The sequence below is a fragment of the Oncorhynchus keta genome, chromosome 34, assembly GCF_023373465.1.
Source record: "Oncorhynchus keta strain PuntledgeMale-10-30-2019 chromosome 34, Oket_V2, whole genome shotgun sequence".
Lineage (NCBI taxonomy): Eukaryota > Metazoa > Chordata > Actinopteri > Salmoniformes > Salmonidae > Oncorhynchus > Oncorhynchus keta.
In genome coordinates this window covers 28,512,490-28,529,371 of record NC_068454.1, presented here as the reverse complement: position 1 = coordinate 28,529,371, position 16,882 = coordinate 28,512,490, and the positions used below count along the sequence as shown (strand labels likewise).

Genomic DNA, 16,882 nt, shown 5'->3' with positions numbered 1-16,882 from the left:
TTACTTACTGGACGCAGGGCTTTCTCCTATAGAGCTCAATTTTTATGGTCTGCTTATCCATGCGAGTGACGCAAACGTGGTTTTGACCTTTAAGTATTTATTGAATACTCATCTCTTCAGTAGGTCCTATGATTGAGTGTAGTCTGGCCCCGGAGTGAAGGTGAACGGAATGGCACTGGAGCAACGAACCGCCCTTGCCCTCTCTGCCTGGCCAGTTCCCCTCTGCACTGGGATTCTCTGCCTCAAACCCCATTACAGGGTCTGAGTCACTGGCTTACTGGTCCTCTTCCATGCCGTCCCTAGTATGGGTGTGCCACTTGAGTGGGTTGAGTCACTGACGTGATCTTCCTGTCCGGGTTCAGTCTGTGTATATGCATATGCAGTTCAGAATAGAAATGACTTGTATTTTAACAGCAATGGTTCGAACCTAGACTTGTTGTCAACAAGAACGTCTATGGTAAAAATGTACAGTAGGCCTGATCATTTTTCATCTTCATCTGTACTGTTACTTAGGGTTGCATCAGTAGCTAGCTAACTTGCTTTGGTTAACATTAGCTATATACAAGGCCAGGGGATTGTTTGAAAGAGAAACTCAAATATACTACTCCCTTATTTCTGCTTATCATCGCCATTTGTAAAATGACAACAATGCCTTGCTAGCCGACTTACTTTTCCACTGTCGAAGCACTGTTTCCTGAAGGATTCTGCCCTGTTCTGAAAGAATTCCCTGGGTATACTGTCATGCTGGGGATGTTGTCAGGACGTGTCGTTATATGAAGTTGTTCATTTTGATTGACTCATTACTAAGCACTTCCTCGCACAAAGCACATTGAGGGAGCTCCTCGTTAATTCTCTGAGTTAGTATGAAAGAGAGAAACTCATCGGTGAGCTCAATCATGACGATTGAGCTCAGTCTGAACTTGTTGGGAGCATAAGTCCATTTGGCGAGTGGGAATGACAAGTCAGTAGCTTACAGCGCATCATCAACTGTTGAACGACAGTGCTGCAGCGTGTGTCGCGGAGTGATCTTCAAGAAAACTCCAGAAAAAAGGTCTCCCACTTGCGCAGCTGCCAAACTGAGCAGAGATCACTGCTAAGCAGAGAGTGCACTGAACAGAGACCGCAGTTGCACTTTGACAAATCAATTCATTAAATAAGTATACATTTACTGACACGTCACGACCCACCATTAACAGGTTGATTTTATATAACATTCCAACCTCATTTAGCATCTATTCAATTATGGCATAATTCTACTATTTGTATTCATTTACATCACTGTCAATGACATACTTCATTTTGAAGGCTAACCGCAAAGTCCACTATTGTGGCTAATCCTTATTGTGGCTAGCTTCACATAGATAGTTCTTATTTGATTAATGGTGGACGAACCCGTCTTATTAATTAGGGTTATTTTAGATGACACCTAGCTATATACACTGCTCAAAAAAATAAAGGGAACACTTAAACAACACAATGTAACTCCAAGTCAATCACACTTCTGTGAAATCAAACTGTCCACTTAGGAAGCAACACTGATTGACAATACATTTCACATGCTGTTGTGCAAATGGAATACACAACAGGTGGACATTATAGGCATTTAGCAAGACACCCCCAATAAAGGAGTGGTTCTGCAGGTGGTGACGACAGACCACTTCTCAGTTCCTATGCTTCCTGGCTGATGTTTTGGTCACTTTTGAATGCTGGCGGTGCTTTCACGCTGGTGGTACCATGAGACGGAGTCTACAACCCACACAAGTGGATCAGGTAGTGCAGCTCATCCAGGATGGAAAATCAATGCGAGCTGTGGCAAGAAGGTTTGCTGTGTCTGTCAGCGTAGTGTCCAGAGCATGGAGGCGATACCAGGAGACAGGCCAGTACATCAGGAGAAGTGGAGGATGCTGTAGGAGGGCAACAACCCAGCAGCAGGACCGCTACCTCCGCCTTTGTGCAAGGAGGAGCACTGACAGAGCCCTGCAAAATGACCTCCAGCAGGCCACAAATGTGTATGTGTCTGCTCAAACGGTCAGAAACAGACTCCATGATGGTGGTATGAGGGCCCGACGTCCACAGGTGGGGGTTGTGCTTACAGCCCAACACCGTGCAGGACTTTTGGCATTTGCCAGAGAACACCAAGATTGGCAAATTCGCCACTGGCGCCCTGTGCTCTTCACAGATGAAACCAGGTTCACACTGAGCACGTGACAGACTTGACAGAGTCTGGAGACGCCATGGAGAACGTTCTGCTGCCTGCAACATCCTCCAGCATGACCGGTTTGGAGGTGGGTCAGACATGGTTGCTTCAGTCCAGATCTGGGAGGAGATCCCTCAGGAGACCATCCTCCACCTCATCAGGAGCATGCCCAGGAGTTGTAGGGAGGTCATCCAGGCACGTGGAGGCCACACACACTACTGAGCCTCATTTTGACTTGTTTTAAGGACATTACATCAAAGTTGGAATCAGCCTGTAGTGTGGTTTTCCACTTTAATTTTAAGTGTGACTCCAAATCCAGAGCTCCATGGGTTGATAAATTTGATTTCCATTGATAATTTGTGTGATTTCGTTGTCAGCACATTCAACTATGTAAAGAAAAAAGTATTTAATAAGAATATTTCATTCATTCAGATCTAGGATGTATTATTTTAGTGTTCCCTTAATATTTTTGAGCAGTGTAGTTAGCTAGCTAACGATAGATACTGAAACAGATTGTCGTTTTGCTATGTTTTTGGGAAAGAACATTGTTTGCATCCATGAGCAAGCTAGCTTTTTTTAAATGACCAGGCTGTAGGTGCGCGAGACAACTTTACCATCATGATAGCATACCTATCAATGAATCGTTGTGACATATTAAATATGAGTGATATAATTAGTGTAAATACGGGGGGAAAAAATGTATGAACGCGTTAAATTATGTTATGTGACGTGCAGTCATATTCAGGTCCTGATTGGTAAACAAGCTGTTCAGGAGTCTTACGGCTTGGGTGTAGCAGCTGTTTAGAAGTCTCTTAGACATAGGCTTGGCGCTCCGGGACCGCATGCTGTGCGGTAGCAGAGAGAACAGTCTATGACTAGGGTGGCTGGAGTTTGACCATTTTTAGGGCCTTCCTCTGACACCACCTGGTATAGAGGTCCTGGATGGCAGGAAGCTTGGCCACAGTGATGTACTGGGCCGTACGCAATAAACCTCCGTAGTGCCTTGCAGTCGGAGGCCGAGCAGTTGCCACACCAGGCAGTGATGCAGCTGTAGAACTTTGAGAATCTGAGGACCCGTGCCAAATCTTTCCAGTCACTTGAGGCAGGCTTTAGGTTTTGTCATGCCCTCTTCACAACTGTCTTAGTGTGCTTGGATCATGTTATTGTGTTGGTGATGTGGAGGCTAAGAAACTTGAAGCTCTCAACCTGCTCCACTACAGCCCCGTTGATGAGAATGGGGGTGTGCTCAGTCCTCCTTTTCCTGTAGTCCACAATCATCTCATTTGTCTTGGTTACGTTGAGGGAGAGGTTGTTGTCCTTGCACCACACGGCCAGGTCTTTGAACTCCACCCTACAGGCTGTCTCGTCGTTCATCAGGCCTACCACTATTGTGTCATCAGCAAACTTGATGTGTTGGAGTCGTGCAGTCATGAGTGAACAGGGAGTACAGGAGAGGACTGAGCACACCTTGATAATCCGTCTGGCCCCATGACCCCAATGTTGACCTGTTTAAAGGTCGTACTCACATCGGATGCGGAGAGTGTGATCACACAGTCATCCGGAACAACTGATGCACTCACGCATGTTCCATTGTTACTTCCCTCGAAGGGAGCATAGTGTCTTGCAAAAGTATTCACCCCCTTTGGCATTTTTTCTATTTTGTCCTCTTACAACCTGGAATAGGTTCCCCAAAGTCAATACTTTGTAAAGCCACCTTTTGCAAAAATTAAAGCTGCAAGTCTCTTGGGGAATGTCTCTATAAGATTGGTACATCTAGCCAATTGGCTTTTCAGTAGGACCGAGAGGAAAAATTACTACCTCTGTCTTTTACGCAAGAATCACTCAGAGCCCTCAGCTGGCCACTTACGCAATGTAGTCATTTACGATCATTCTTCAAAATAAAGGCCTGAAACTACGTCTAAAAGCTGTAGACACCTTAAGGAAGCCACAGAAAAAGGAATCTGGTTGATATCCCTATCAGTGGGCAATAGGGATGCATAGAAAGACAGGGGTTTCAAAATAAGAGTCAATTCCTGATTGGATTTTTCAGGATTTCGCCTGCAATATCAGTTCTGTTATATTCACAGACAATATTGTTATAGTTTTTGAAACTTTAGGGTGTTTTCTATCCTAAGCTGTCAATTATATGCATTATCTAGCATCTGGTCCTGAGAAATAGGCAGTTTACTTTGGGAACGTTATTTTTCCCAAAATAAAAATAGTGCCCCCTCGTTGGATATCCCAACATCTGTAGCCTAGCTTCCTGTGCTGGTCTCATACTTCAAAAGCATATTTCCTGGTGGCCTATCCAAAATTCCACACTGGAGATGCAAACCAGGAACAGCAGGCATCAGGAGAGATGGAACATGAGCATTCCCAGATAGAACATGAATGCTCCATGATGGAACAGGGAATGATCGGGGAACAAGGACTTTAATAAATCACAGTTGAAGTCGACAATCATATAGAACTTGACGCAACATGGATCTGTCAGTGATTGCCTGGCTGCTGTCAGAGCTAGAACTCAAATGGCAAGCACTGCATCTCTCTACTCAGACAGTAGAGCTGAGCCGGTAGTGCTGCACCTCTCCATCACCCTCACAACCACCCGTCTTGAGCCAGAGCTAATACACAGTACACACACCTCAGTAGTACTCACCACAGGCAGATCAGAGCAAACACCATTCATCACCATGGCTGAGGGACTTTGCTCCTAAACAACGTGGCAACTAGCCTAGAGGGCAAACACATTGTTCTGGATACAGATGAGGGTTGAACACAACAGGATAAACTATGCAAACACTAGACAAATACAAATTTCCTTATCAAATCATTTCACCAAGCTGCGTTTCCAAATCAATAATTTTTTATCCCAATGGGTAAATTAATAGCTATTAAGACAGGAACTCCCCAATCGCCGAGGCAGGACCACAACATCCACTATAAGCATATGGGAAATTCCAAGGTGAGTGTTTTTTGTTTGCATGTCAAACAAAAAACAATGTTTGCAAAGTTAAGCAAACGATACAACTACAGAAAACAGACAATTTTACAAAAACACATTTACTTGAACAGTACAGATGCAGAAGTTTGGTAACAGAAAGATGGCACAAATGGTCATCCAAACTTCTGCATCTGAACTGTTCAAGTAAATGTGTTCTTGTAAAAGGTTTTTGTTTGACATACATTTTAAAGTGAAGATTCTGAGTCTCGGCATCACTTTTACCATGAAATTGCCCATATGTCGTCTTTGTTTGTTTGATCTGTCCTACTAATAAAGTTGATCTGGTGACTTGGCTCATGAAGGCTGTGGCATACATGATGAAACCACAGAAGCCACAGTAAAACAGAAAAGGGGAATTATGTAAAAGCAGTAATACTGCTTTCTGGGTGGAAGGTAGGAATTATGGTACCTATGGGCTGAGGGGACCATTCCCCACACATATATAGACTAACATAATGTAATGGTGTCCAGGGTAAATTGCTAAAATGTTAGATGATCATAAATCTAAAATTAAGGAGCTGTAGTGACAGCAGATGTTAGAGGTCGACCGATTACCGAGCCGATACCGATTACTGGAGGACCAAAAAAAAGACGATACTGATTAAATTGGATGATTTTTATATATATTTATAATAATGATAATTACGACACTGAATGAACAATGAACCCTTTTATTTTAACTTAATACAATACATACAGTTGAAGTGGGAAGTTTACATACACTTAGGTTGGAGTCATTAAAACTCATTGTTCAAACACTCCACAAATTTCTTGTTAACAAACTATAGTTTTGGCAAGTCAGTTAGGACATATACTTTGTGCGTGTCACAAATATTTTTTTCCAACAATTGTTTACAGACAGATTATTTCACTTATAATTCACTGTATCACAATTCCAGTGGGTCAGAAGTTTACAAACACTAAGTTGACTGTGCCTTTAAACAGCTTGGAAAATTACAGAAAATTATGTAATGGCTTTAGATGCTTCAGATGGGCTAATTGACATCATTTGAGTCAATTGGAGGTGTACCTGTTGATGCATCTCAAGGCCTACTTTCAAACTCAGTGCCTCCTTACTTGACATAATGGGAAAATCTAAATAAATCAGCCAAGACCTCAGAAAAGAAATTGTAAACCTCCACAGGTCTGGTTCATCATTGGGAGCAATTTCCAAATGCCTGAAGGTACCACGTTTATCTGTACAAACAATAGTATGCAAGTATAAACACCATGGGACCACGCAGCCGTCATACCACTCAGAAGACGCATTCTTTCTCAAGGATGAACGTACTTTGGTGCGAAAAGTGCAAATCAATCCCAGAACAAAAGAAAAAGGACCTTGTGAAGATGGAGGAAACCGGTACAAAAGTATCTATAGCCACAGTAAAACAAGTCCTATATCGACATAACCTGAAAGGCCACTCAGCAAGGAAGAAGCCACTGCTCCAAAACCACCATAAAAAAGCCAGACTACGATTTGCAACTGCACATGGGGACAAATATCGTACTTTTTGGAGAAATGCCCTCTGATCTGATGAAACAAAAATAGAACTGTTTGGGCATAATGACCATCATTACGTTTGGAGGGAAAAGGGGAGGCTTGCAAGCCGAAGAACACCATCCCAACCGTGAAGCCCAATAACTTCCGGCGCCGACAGAGATGGCCGCCTCGCTTCGCGTTCCTAGGAAACTATGCAGTTTTGTTTTTTTACGTGTTATTTCTTACATTAGTACCCCAGGTCATCTTAGGTTTCATTACATACAGTCGAGAAGAACTACTGAATATAAGATCAGCGTCAACTCACCATCAGTACGACCAAGAATATGTTTTCCGCGACGCGGATCCTGTGTTCTGCCTTACAAACAGGACAACGGAATGGATCGCATGCAGCGACCCAAGAAAACGGCTCCGAAAAAGAGGGAAACGAGGCGGTCTTCTGGTCAGACTCCGAACAGGGGCACATCGCGCACCACTACCTAGCATTCTTCTTGCCAATGTCCAGTCTCTTGACAACAAGGTTGACAAAATCCGAGCAAGGGTGGCATTCCAGAGGGACATCAGAGACTGCAACGTTCTCTGCTTCACGGAAACATGGCTCACTGGAGAGACGCTATCCGACGCGGTGCAGCCAACGGGTTTCTCCACGCATCGCGCCGACAGAAACAAACATCTTTCTGGTAAGAAGAGTACAGGAACTCAAACCCTTCTGTTCACCTGATTTAGAATTCCTCACAATCAAATGTAGACCGCATTATCTTCCAAGAGAATTCTCTTCGATTATAATCACAGCCGTATATATCCCCCCCCCAAGCAGACACATCGATGGCTCTGAACAAACTTTATTTAACTCTTTGCAAACTGGAAACCATTTATACGGAGGCTGCATTCATTGTAGCTGGGGATTTTAACAAAGCTAATCTGAAAACAAGACTCCCTAAATTGTATCAGCATATCGATTGCGCAACCAGGGGTGGTAAAACCTTGGATCATTGTTACTCTAACTTCCGCGACGCATATAAGGCCCTGCCCCGCCCCCCTTTCGGAAAAGCTGACCACGACTCCATTTTGCTGATCCCTGCCTACAGGCAGAAACTAAAACAAGAGGCTCCCACGCTGAGGTCTGTCCAACGCTGGTCAGACCAAGCTGACTCCACACTCCAAGACTGCTTCCATCACGTGGACTGGGACATGTTTCGTATTGCGTCAGATAAAAATATTGATGAATACGCTGATTCGGTGTGCGAGTTCATTAGAACGTGCGTCGAAGATGTCGTTCCCATTGCAACGATAAAAACATTCCCTAACCAGAAACCGTGGATTGATGGCAGCATTCGCGTGAAACTGAAAGTGCGAACCACTGCTTTTAATCAGGGCAAGGTGTCTGGTAACATGTCCGAATATAAACAATGCAGCTATTCCCTCCGCAAGGCTATTAAACAAGCTAAGCGTCAGTACAGAGACAAAGTGGAATCTCAATTCAATGGATCAGACACAAGAGGCATGTGGCAGGGTCTACAGTCAATCACGGACTACAAGAAGAAACCCAGCCCAGTCACGGACCAGGATGTCTTGCTCACAGGCAGACTAAATAACTTTTTTGCCCACTTTGAGGACAATACAGTGCCAATGACACGGCCTGCAATGAAAACATGCGGTCTCTCCTTCACTGCAGCCGAGGTGAGTAAGACATTTAAACGTGTTAACCCTCGCAAGGCTGCAGGCCCAGACGGCATCCCCAGCCGCGCCCTCAGAGCATGCGCAGACCAGCTGGCCGGTGTGTTTACGGACATATTCAATCAATCCCTATACCAGTCTGCTGTTCCCACATGCTTCAAGAGGGCCACCATTGTTCCTGTTCCCAAGAAAGCTAAGGTAACTGAGCTAAACGACTACCGCCCCGTAGCACTCACTTCCGTCATCATGAAGTGCTTTGAGAGACTAGTCAAGGACCATATCACCTCCACCCTACCTGACACCCTAGACCCACTACAATTTGCTTACCGCGCAAATAGGTCCACAGACGATGCAATCTCAACCACACTGCACACTGCCCTAACCCACCTGGGCAAGAGGAATACCTATGTGAGAATGCTGTTCATCGACTACAGCTCGGCATTCAACACCATAGTACCCTCCAAGCTCGTCATCAAGCTCGAGACCCTGGGTCTCGACCCCGCCCTGTGCAACTGGGTACTGGACTTCCTGACGGGCCGCCCCCAGGTGGTGAGGGTAGGCAACAACATCTCCTCCCCGCTGATCCTCAACACGGGGGCCCCACAAGGGTGCGTTCTGAGCCCTCTCCTGTACTCCCTGTTCACCCACGACTGCGTGGCCACGCACGCCTCCAACTCATTCATCAAGTTTGCGGACGACACAACAGTGGTAGGCTTGATTACCAACAACGACGAGACTGCCTACAGGGAGGAGGTGAGGGCCCTCGGAGTGTGGTGTCAGGAAAATAACCTCACACTCAACGTCAACAAAACTAAGGAGATGATTGTGGACTTCAGGAAACAGCAGAGGGAACACCCCCCTATCCACATCGATGGAACAGTAGTGGAGAGGGTAGCAAGTTTTAAGTTCCTCGGCATACACATCACAGACAAACTGAATTGGTCCACTCAATCTGACAGCGTCGTGAAGAAGGCGCAGCAGCGCCTCTTCAACCTCAGGAGGCTGAAGAAATTCAGCTTGTCACCAAAAGCACTCACAAACTTCTAAAGATGCACAATCGAGAGCATCCTGGCGGGCTGTATCACCGCCTGGTACGGCAACTGCTCCGCCCTCAACCGTAAGGCTCTCCAGAGGGTAGTGAGGTCTGCACAACGCATCACCGGGGGCAAACTACCTGCCCTCCAGGACACCTACACCACCCGATGTTACAGGAAGGCCATAAAGATCATCAAGGACATCAACCACCCGAACCACTGCCTGTTCACCCTGCTATCATCCAGAAGGCGAGGTCAGTACAGGTGCATCAAAGCTGGGACCGAGAGACTGAAAAACAGCTTCTATCTCAAGGCCATCAGACTGTTAAACAGCCACCACTAACATTGAGTGGCTGCTGCCAACACACTGTCATTGACACTGACCCAACTCCAGCCACTTTAATAATGGGAATTGATGGGAAATGTAAATATATCACTAGCCACTTTAAACAATGCTACCTTATATAATGTTACTTGCCCTACATTATTCATCTCATATGCATACGTATATACTGTACTCTACATCATCGACTGCATCCTTATGTAATACATGTATCACTAGCCACTAACTATGCCACTTTGTTTACTTTGTCTACATACTCATCTCATATGTATATACTGTACTCGATACCATCTACTGTATGCTGCTCTGTACCATCACTCATTCATATATCCTTATGTACATATTCTTTATCCCCTTACACTGTGTATAAGACAGTAGTTTTGGAATTGTTAGTTAGATTACTTGTTGGTTATCACTGCATTGTCGGAACTAGAAGCACAAGCATTTCGCTACACTCGCATTAACATCTGCTAACCATGTGTATGTGACAAATAACATTTAATTTGATTTGATTTGCTTTGAAGCAGGGGGGTGGCAGCATAATGTTGTACGGGTGCTTTGCTGCAGAAGGGACTGGTGTACTTCACAAAATAGATGGCATCAAGAGGGGAGGAAAATTGTGTGGATATATTGAAGCAACATCTCAAGACAACAGTCAGGAAGTTAAAGCTTGGTTGCAAATGGGTCTTCCAAATGGACAATGACCCCAAGCATACTTCCAAAGTTGTGGCAAAATGGCCTAAGGACAACAAAGTCAAGGTATTGGCGTGGCCATCATAAAGCCCTGACCTCAATCCCATAGAAAATTTGTGGGCAGAACTGAAAAAGTGTGCGAGCAAGGAGGCCTCCAAACCTGACTGAGTTACACCAGCTCTGTCAGGAGGAATGGCCAAAAATTCACCCAACTTATTGTGGGAAGCTTGTGGAAGCCTACCTGAAATGTTTGACCCAAGTTAAACAATTGAAAGGCAATGCTACCAAATACTAATTGAGTGTATGTAAACTTCTGACCCGCTGGGAATGTGATGAAAGAAATAATAGCTGAAATAAATAATTTCTCTCTACTTTTATTCTGACATTTCACATTCTTAAAATAAAGTGGTGATCATACATGACCTAACAAAGGGAATTTTTACAAGGATTAAATGTCAGGAATTGTTAAAAACAGTTTAAATGTATTTGGCTAAGGTGTATGTAAGCTTCCGAATTCAACTGTAAATAAAAATCTACTTAGTCTCAAATAAATAATGTAACATGTTCAATTGGATTTAAATAATGCAAAACCACAGTGTTACAAAATACCATTTGTATTTCATGTACCTTTGACTTTACACTTTTGTGTAAAAGGTAGTTGTGAAATTGTTAAATATTACTGCATGGTCGGAACTAGAAGCACAAGCACTTCGCTACGCTCGCATCAACATCTACTAACCATGTGTATGTGACCAATAAAATGTCATTTGATTTGAATGTTCTAATAGGCACTTTAGTATTGCCAGCCTAATCTCGGGAGTTGATAGGCTTGAAGTCAAACAGCGCAATGCTTGAAGCATTGCGAAGAGATGCTGGCAAACGCAGGAAAGTGCTGTTTGAATGAATGCTGACGAGCCTGCTGCTGCCTACCACCGCTCAGTCAGACTGCTCTATCAAATCATACTTAATTATAATAAAATAGCTTTTTTTACATGGCACATATTGCACTTTTACTTTCTTCTCCAACACTTTGTTTTTGCATTATTTAAAACAAATTGAACATGTTTCATTATTTGAGACTAAATTGATTTTATTGTTGTATTATATTAAGTTAAAATTAAAGTGTTCATTGTTCATTCAGTATTGTTGTAATTGCCATATATAATTAATCAGTATCAGCTTTTTTTGGTGCGCCAATAAATCGGTATCGGTGTTGAAAAATCATAATCGGTCGATCTCTAATTACAGCTAGCATAATGTTTACATTAAATATATAGAATATTTTTTTAATCATAAGTTCTACCACAAAATAAATAAATTATAGCCTGTTTGGAAATTACTAACAATTAAAACATTGTCTACACAAGCAAAATTTACCTCCATTTTTCTTCAACTTCTGGACATTACATCTGGAACAACTGTCCACTGCAGCCATGTGCTTTAGTGTAACAATATGGTAACTAAATTAAAATTCTCTTGAAAAAAATAATATTAATGAGGAATTTGTCCTCAGTGGTGGAAATGGCACCACTCCCAAAGGACAGGTATATTTTGTGTAAAAAAATATATATAAAAAGGGCATACTCATAATAAATATTGATATAGATTTTATTTCATTGACTCTGTAGTACATAACATTATATAATGTGTAATTCTTGTTTTCTCATAGAAAAACATAGAAGCTTAAAAGTCTGTCAAGGACAAGGGCAAAAAAGTGAAATTAAGGTATAAAATGCATCTGAAAAGAAGCTAAAATATTTGATAGAGGTGTTTAAAAAAGTATTCGGTGATTCCAGTGTGAACTTAACATGCAAATATTTGTATTTGTTTTATTTTTATATAAAATGCTCAAAATTGACCCGAAGACATGGAAGTGCCCGTAGTTGCAGAATCACCCAGCTAGCAATTTACCTTGGCTCATTGCAACCATAAGGTCCTTTTGACACTGCACTCACGTAACAGGGGTTCAGCTTGCCACGCAGTTTCCTCATGGATTGCAATGTAATCGGCCATAATCGACATCCAAAAAGACTGATTACCGATTGTTATGAAAACTTGAAATCGTCCCCAATTATAAAATCGGTCAACCTCTAGTTGTTATGACAGTGTGCATTTGGGTGTCATATTACTTTGGGTGGGCTATTTACCGATTGACTATGTACAGCTGCAGCGATCGGTTAGCTGCTCAGATAGCTGATGTTTAAAGTTGGTGAGGGAGATAAGTCTCCAACTTCAACGATTTTTGCAATTCATTCCAGTCACAGGCAGCAGAGAACTGGAAGCAAAGGCGGCCAAATGAGGTGTTGGCTTTAGGGATGATCAGTGAAACACACCTGCTGGAGCGCGTGCTACGGGTGGGTGTTGCCACCGTGACCAGTGAACTGAGATAAGGCGGAGCTTTACCTAGCATGGACTTGTAGATGACCTGGAGCCAGTAGGTCTGGCAACGAATAACATATACAAGACCTTTATAACAGTCACATGGGTTCAACTACTTCATCCAAACCAGTATCTTTCATAGCAGAACTTCAAACACACAGTAGCTACTGATATTCAAGGGTAGAAACTAGAATCGTTGTGTGGACTTTCCCTTACTGTTGTTAGGCAACTTGTGACACAGAAGACCCTATGCCATAAACATAAAAAGTTGAGTGTTGAAACAAAGCAGCACACAATTCTCCTTTGTATGAAGGAAGCACAGCGACAACATATTGGGTTAGTCAGGTCCCAGACAAAAACACAGACAGCATGAGACCCAGACCCTGGCTGCAACTAAAGCTTCATTAAAAATGCAGACCTAACCCAATTCTGGTTTATGTTTTTGGGACCTTGCCTTCTGCAAAGCATTAGTTTTCCATACTTCAAAACTCAAAGTTCCTATAGAGTGCAAGCCTGGCCCTGGATCCCAAAGGGAATTCCGGCAGGAGGAAAAGCAGAGAGACTTCCCAGAGATTCTCCTGTCTTGTTTCTCAGAGAACAACGGGGGCTTTTTAGGCTTTAAAGTAGATGGTGTGTATGCTAGTAAAACACTTCAATCTCCATTACAAATCTGTGTGTGAGTGTATTTCATTCCGGGATATTTCAAAGGGGGTGCAATGTAAGTACATTATTCTGGCGTGAAATCACATTCTTATGCATAGTGGACTGAAGTGTGGAGGAGCGTAAGGGTAGTAACATTGATAGCCTAGTCTAGTGAATACATGAAATCTCCTTAAGACATCTGCTTTGTTTTTAGAGTTGCACTGTTATTTTTTTTCCACCCTTGTCCTACAACTTTCAATTTATGTATCGCTCTCTTGTTGTTGTGTTCGAGCGTACTGACCACAGATGTTTGAAATCACTAGAGTGCATTCATAATTAACAATACAAAATCGCCACAGATTTGGACAAGGTGAGACGAGTAACAAAAGTAGACCCACCCGCTCCCGTTAGTAGCAAACCCACTTCTCTTTTCCCCCTCACACGAAAAAGAACAAGAGCTCAGGAATGGTCGAAACGATAGCCTATTCAAAGACAAACAAATGCAAGGATGCTTGAAACATTTAAGGGGATAGTTTAACGTTAAATAAAGATTTCACGTGGCATTAAAAATCCACAAGTAATACAAATCAACTAAAGAAATTACAGAATATGCTAGTGCTATGTGAAGATCTTGAACATAAAAGCTCATGAGACTGGTGGCATTAGTGTAGGCTAAAGAACGAACGGGTTGTAATGGCCATGTATATGAATGGACAAATAGCCTACTGATTAGACACATTTTGGAAAGGAGAATTCTAGCTATAAAAAAAAGTCAGAGTATGCAACCAACGCTGAATTGTCAATTACAAAGTAACACCAACAAGTGATAGGCTTGCAAAAAGTTGCAAACAATGGCTAGGCTAGAACTTCTTGTGTTAGGCTACTCAAGAAGACAATGTGGAAAATGTTGAGAATAAAACTATTCTACTTGCCTCCGAATTGGAAATGTTGTCCCCTAAATACACTCTGGAGGACTATATAGAATCCCGGAGATATCTTTTCAGATGAAAAAAGTTTCCTCTATCCCTGAATTCTGCACGCGTGTCTCATCCGGCTATGAGGACTTCCACTGGAGCACTAACTGATAGGGACTACGGGCAAAGGGAGTGGCTAGCTGCACACGTGCTGCTACGCGCCACTCAATCACTTTAGGTGAGATTTTAAGGGAGAGAAAAAATGCCTCAACTCTTCACAACGGAGTCTGAGTCTCAGCATCATCATAACTATCATAACTCATTGCCAGGATGAGATGAAGGCATTTGACAGTGCAATACCGCCCTCTTGTGACAAAACTAACAAACAAAAACTGTGGGGAGACGAAATTGGGTAGCGCGTCATCAGTTCCTCTTATGTTAGTCATTGCAAACCTTAGAGAGCTATTTATAATTTATCAGAGTCCAGATCAACTAGCCCATTACAGCTAACGTTTTTTTTATTTAGATTGTTTATCTATACACATTAGACATGGCAAAATGTATAGAATTGCAAGAAAATGGGCTTTAAAACGGCAAAATGTTCTTTGCACCGCATTACAAAATCTGTAGGAATGCAGGAAATAAGCTTTAAACCTGCAAAAATCTCTCCACCAACAGGAGGGGTGTGAACAGTTTGTGTCATGAACAGTGCTTGTGCTGATAGAAATAGACGTGGGAGGTGCAGGATGTTCCCCAATGCTGAAAGAGGGGCCCCTAGTTTAAAAGTTTGGGAACCCCTGCTCTAATCTCACATTGGTGGAATTGCAATAAGCAAACTCAAATTATGGAATGATGCACCTATTCTATTCCATTCTACACTATGCTCCAAAATATTGATAGGGACAGTTAGCCTACTCTAGTTCAAATCAAATCCAAGTTTATTTGTCATGTGCGCCGAAAAATAGAGTTGGCGTGCAGCTATTTGGTCTCTCATCCAGGGTTTTAATCAAAACCAACGCTGCTTAGCTTTTATATTTGTCACTGACGATTAGCAATGTGCTATGTTGAGAATGATTATTAAGAAACCTCTTCATAACTAAATATATTCACTGTTGCTATTGAAGTCATTCCAAAGAATAGGTTTAACAGAGCAAATCAAATCAAAGCTCGTGCTCCAGTACCACTTGCCATGTGGTAGCAGAGAGAACAGTCTGGGGTGGCTGGGGTCTTTGACAACTTTTAGGGCTGTACCAGGCAGTGATGCAACCAGGATGCTCTCGATGGTGCAGCTGTAGAACCTTTTGAGGATCTGAGGACCCATGCCAAATCTTTTCAGTCTTCTGAGGGGGAATAGGTTTTGTCATGTCCTCTAAACGACTGTCTTGGTGTGTTTGGACCATTATAGTTTGTTGGTGATGTGAATACCAACGAACTTGAAGCTCTCAACCTGCTCCACTACAGCCCTGTTGATGAGAATGGGGATGTGCTTGGTCCTCCTTTTCCTGTAGTCCACAATAATCTCTTTTGTCTTGATTACGTTGAGGGATAGGTTGTTATTCTGGCACCACCCACTTTCGAGGGCACTATAGTGTTGAACGCTAAGCTGTAATCAATGAATAGCATTCTCACGTAGGTGTTCCTTTTGTCCAGGTGGGAAAGGGCAGTGTGGAGTACAATAGAGATTGCATCATCTGTGGATCTGGTTGAGCGGTTTGCAAATTGGAGTGCATCTAGGGTTACTGGGATAATGGTGTTAATGTGAGCCATTACCAGCCTTTCAAAGCACTTCATGGCTAAGGACATGAGTGCTTCTATAGTAATTTAGGCAGGTTACCTTGGTGCTCTTGGGCACTATGGTGGTCTGCTTGGAGCGTGTTGGTATTACAGACTCAATCAGGGACATGTTGAAAATATCAGTGAAGACACCTGCCAGTTGGTCAGCACATGCCCGGAGCACACGTCCTGGTAATCCGTCTGGCCCAGCGGCCTTGTGAATATTGACCTGTTTATAGGTCTTACTCACGTCGGCTAAGGAGAGCATGATCACACAGTCATCCGGAACAGCTGATGCTCTCATGCATGCCTCACTGTTGCTTGCCTCGAAGCGAGCATAGAAGTTAGCTCGTCTGGTAGGCTCATGTCACTGGGCAGCTCGCGGCTGTGCTTCCCTTTGTAGTCTGTAATAGTTCGCAGACCCTGCCACATCCGACAAGCGCCGGAGCCGGGGTAGTACAATTCGATCTTAGTCCTGTATTGGCGCTTTGCCTGTTTGATGGTTCATCGGAGGGCATAGCAGGATTTCTTATAAGCTTCCGAGTCCCACACCTTGAAAGCGGCAGCTCTACCCTTTAGCTCAGTGTGAATGTTGCCTGTAATCCATGGCTTCTGTTTGGGGTATGTATGTACAGTCACTGTGGGGACAACGTCCTCGATACACTTGTTGATAAAGCCAGTGACCGATGTGGTGTACTCCTCAATGCCATCAGAAGTTCCAAGTAACA

At 43.1% G+C, this 16,882-nt stretch overlaps 1 protein-coding gene across 5 annotated transcripts in view; it reads right to left on the bottom strand.

Moving 5' to 3' along the window:
- Positions 1-14,646, bottom strand: part of LOC118366648 (unconventional myosin-Ib-like) — a 153,915-nt gene extending 139,269 nt beyond the window's left edge. For 2 of the 5 annotated variants that reach the window (XM_052493571.1, XM_052493573.1), the window contains exon 1: positions 14,400-14,645. The gene's annotated coding sequence lies outside the window, so the exon portion shown is untranslated. Of the gene's footprint in view, positions 1-14,399 lie in introns of all 5 variants that reach the window. The other 3 variants (XM_052493570.1, XM_052493572.1, XM_052493574.1) reach the window with 3 other exon arrangements.
- Between the last annotated feature and the right edge of the window lie 2,236 nt (positions 14,647-16,882).